This window comes from Lynx rufus, unplaced genomic scaffold (genome assembly GCF_022079265.1).
Source record: "Lynx rufus isolate CCGP_SWC_20201006 ecotype Redwood Valley unplaced genomic scaffold, mLynRuf1.p SCAF_2, whole genome shotgun sequence".
Taxonomy (NCBI): Eukaryota; Metazoa; Chordata; class Mammalia; order Carnivora; family Felidae; genus Lynx; species Lynx rufus.
This window is the reverse complement of record NW_025814834.1, coordinates 58235285-58239418: the sequence shown is the minus strand read 5'-3', so window position 1 is coordinate 58239418 and position 4134 is coordinate 58235285. Positions and strand designations below refer to the sequence as shown.

General features: G+C 43.4%; 1 pseudogene; it reads left to right on the top strand.

Moving 5' to 3' along the window:
- Positions 1-683: 683 nt before the first annotated feature.
- On the top strand, positions 684-833 carry LOC124516874 (uncharacterized; annotated as a pseudogene).
- Positions 834-4134: the final 3301 nt, after the last annotated feature.

Sequence of the window (4134 nt, the reverse complement as noted above, 5' to 3'; positions counted from 1 at the left end):
TGATTCAAGTACCTTGTTTTGCTTATGTTTTCCTAATCCGGTAGCTGACAACGCGAAACATCTACATGCATGGTTGTCTCTTTTGGGCTTCGTCTTTCTGGCTGAAAAATTTCCCTTTTGTATACGCGCACCCGGTAAGAAAGCAAAACCGTGCGAAGGATCCAGTGTGAAGGATGTCTCAGCCCAGTTGCAATCCCTTCCCTCTCCCTGGCCAGAGGCAAACCTTGTCCCCAGTTGCTTGTGCCTCCTCCCGGGGATATGCTGTGCACATAGAAGCTTATATTTCAAATCCCTTTAAAAAAGGGGTTGAAGTTCCTGAACAGACAGTTTTAAACAACAGCCGGCTCACATCACAAGATGTGACACAAACGTGTCCTGGAAAACCAAGAGCCCCAGACACTTCGACAGTCATATTCATTTGGGCATATTGGCCGGGACACTCAAGTTTATGCTGTCCCCCGCTCATGGGAAGCACGGCTAAGAAGGTTATAAATGTGACATGTTTAGTCCACCGGGACCCAGGTAGACACCGTGCTCAGAACCCTTGGCCATCTACTTCTTACAGCACCACCGACTAGTGCCGGCAGGACCCGCTTCAAAGACAGTCTGTCCCAGAAGAAACACACACATTTTTTTTTTTTTCCAGTGGGGGCACCAAATTCTAGCTGAGATGAGGACGTGGCATATTTCCCCGGCAGGGGAGATACCGTCATCACGAAGGTGGTGTTCCCAGGGCGAGGCTTACCCACGGCACGACGGGTAAGCTGCTGACCTCTGCAGTTTACCCAGCGGTGGGAAACTGGTTTGTGGTGGGGGACCGTGTTCACACTTCAAAAAGATGGTGTATCTACGTGTCCAAATCAAGGTAGAACTATGAGAGTTTGACAAACAATGCTTGCTGTTTTAAAAAAGTACATTTTCACTGATCTAGCCAGCCCACTTCTAGAAATGTATCCGCAGGCTTAGGCTACATAGTTGCTCCTGACAGTCAGCTGGGGACAAACCAAAATAACCAGCCGGCCACGACACTCCACTCGGTGAAATAAATTGCGTTAACTGAATAGAGAGTCAGCTCGCCACTAAGAAAATGAAAAGTATATTAAGTGACATAAAAAGTTGCTTCTAATACACAGCTAAGTACAAAGAACAATATGTAGGGAAGGTTGTATACAGAGCAACGTTATTCATTGGAAATGGGGAGTGTAATAAGACAGACCATGGGCGAGGGCTAGTGGAATGATTTACAAAAATATTAACCTTTTCTAGGCGGTAATAGGCAATTTAATGGAGGCTTTTCAGTGCTTATGTAAAATCTAAGAAACTTAACAGGGAATGCTTTTTAGCTGTATTGAAAATAAAACAAAAAGATTTTTTAAAAACTTAAGAATAATTAACTCTTGAAGAAACCGGTTATAGAGTATTTACCAACCAGTCATTGAAACAGTTTTTTCTTGGTTATAATCTAACATTTTTTCGAACATCTGCTAGCTTGTCTGTCTCCTACCTTTGAAATTGAACGCCTTCATGATCCACTGATTAAAATAACATGTGACCCCTTCACAATGTCTTCGGACTCTTATCTGGCAGGCAATTATTGTTTTTAATTTAGATGTGTTGCCTGAGCTATGTTGAACAGTCCCCAGACTCTTCTAGTTTAGATCTGATGATAATAGTCATAGCCAACATTCCCTGGACTTTCACCTGTATCTTGAACTGGGAGAAGTGCTTTACAAGTGGGATCTCGCTGAATCTCTAAGGGGCATGGACTATTACTATCTCCTCTTTACAGATGTGGAAACTGAGGCTCCAAGAGGTTAAGTAACATGCCCAAGGTTACAGAGTTGGGCTCTTAATCAGTATAAAAAGCTATGCTGCCATCTAGAAGACTGTCCCATCTCAGATTTGATGATCGGAGGTTTTTAAAGCATCTTATAAATCCCATTTTGTAGACAATGAAATTGAGCCAGGAAATGGGTGATGTGCCCATGCTCAGAAAGATAATCCATAGAGAGGGAGATACAATCCCGCATCCCCTGGGTCTTGTCTCCGCATTCAGTGAGAACTCACTTTTCTGGAGAACATAAACCACCTCAGCGTCCTGCATGGCACTGTGATGAAATAACAAGAATGTGACTTTTGAACCACTCAATAATGGAGGAGATGGAAATCTTCCCACCTCGTCTTGCTCGTTACCGATTGTGCACGCAACACTCGCCCATCAAGATCATTTTCAAAAGATGATTACTTCAGTGTGCCCAGGCCTGCAGGACGTAAGTACATGGGCAGTGGTGGTAAGAGCTATAATTATTCTTAATGGGAAAATATGCAGGTAATGACTTGGATGATCATGTATCTGTAATGTATGAGTTCCAAAGCCCAATGAAGTAATTAAGCAATCTGCAAACATGCAGGGGTAAAAGCCTGAAATGAAAAAGAACCAGGATAATGTCCCTTTTGAATAACTGGCAACTTTCTGCAACAGAAGTCATAAACAGAAGAGCTCTTTCTGTATGTGTGTGTGTGTGTGTGTGTGTGTGTGTGTGTTTAATTTCTACTTATCTTAGAGAGAGAGAGACAGTGCAAGTGGGGGAGGGGTGGAGAGAGAGAGGGAGACACAGAATCCAAAGCAGGATCCAGGTTCTGAGCTGTCAGCACAGAGCCTGATGCGGGGCTTGAACTCACAAACCATGAGATCATGACCTGAGCCAAAGTTGGATGCTTAACCGACTGGGCCACCCAGGCACCCCCAGAGGAGCTCTTTCTAATCAATCTGTCCATATATCTACCTGTCTGTCCGTCCATCCATCCATCCATCCATCCATGCATCCATCCATCCTGTTTGCCTGGTCGCATAGGCAAATATTTCTACATCTTAGAGTACTAAGTATTTGTTTGGGGCCAGTTTTTCCAAATTCTCAGTTCAAAGGATAGCCTTTGTTCTTTCTGGAACGTGAGTTTGCATACAGTTTTATCCTCATCGAGTGCATTCAGTTATCTGAGTCCCTCTCTTGCTCAAGAGCAGTAGCAGGAGAGAGCAGGAATAGTCCCCACGGACTGGAAGTTCTGAGTGTGAATTCTGTCTCCTCCACTTACTACATGGTTGGCCTTAGTAATCACTCTCTTCTTTAGGGTGATGATTCTTACCTCATGGGCGGGGTTCAAAGACTAGGAGAAAGTCTCCATCATGACAGAGCTGTGAGCTGTGCACCTATTAAATGTAACCATTATTATTATTAAAGCAGGTTTCGTTTTCCCACTTTGTGAATGGAGACTTTGAGGCACAGTGATTTGTCCTAAGGTCTAGAACAGTTAGAGGCAGAAAACTCTTATTTTCTGCTTGTTTTGAGTACAAGGTGGTGTGTTCTTAAAATGAAAACAAAAACAAAAAACGAGAGAGAGAGAGAGAGAGAGAGGAAGGAAGAAAAAGAAGTGTTCGGTGGTTGATCTTGGGGATACATGATAAGCCTGGAGTTGTTCAGAGCATCAATAATAAAAGATTTTCTAACAATGGGCTCTTTCAAATGGTGGGGGTAAAGAAACTATTTGTAAACATGTAAACCAATCCAATCAAAGGGGGTCCTTTTGAGGATACTGAACCAATATATTAGTCTTCTGAAGGATTTATGGAGTAAAAGGCAGGGAGGAAATGGCCAGATTAGGGCTGTCCAGGGAGCAATTAGCAGCACTTACCGACTATTAAAGCACTCTGTCCTTAGAAAACAACAACAGAAATTTAGAGAGAAAGGGTTTTTTTTCCCCTCCTCTTTGAAAACGCAAGCTCTCTGATGCTTAAAGCAAAAATGTTGCTGTGAAGTTCGCAAGAGGTTGTCCCATGATTAATTCATGTTGTAGCTTTTAAGTTTCTGTGCAGTAGTGTCTTGGGTTATGATTTTGTCACTGTCACTAACTAAGCGGCTTCGGGCCAAATCAGGATTTTAAGCGGGGAGACCTTGAAAAGCCCACAGAAAATGTTGAGGGATGTTAGCGATGGCCCAGTAGGTGGCAGCCTTCCCTCTGAGTTAATGCCTGGCTGTTCCCTCGCTAGAGACTTGGGAGCAGAGGGGGTGGGGGAAGCTTCTGGCTTTATGTATTTAAACCAATTTCTTCCTTTTTTTTGAGGTGCCCTGGGGAAAA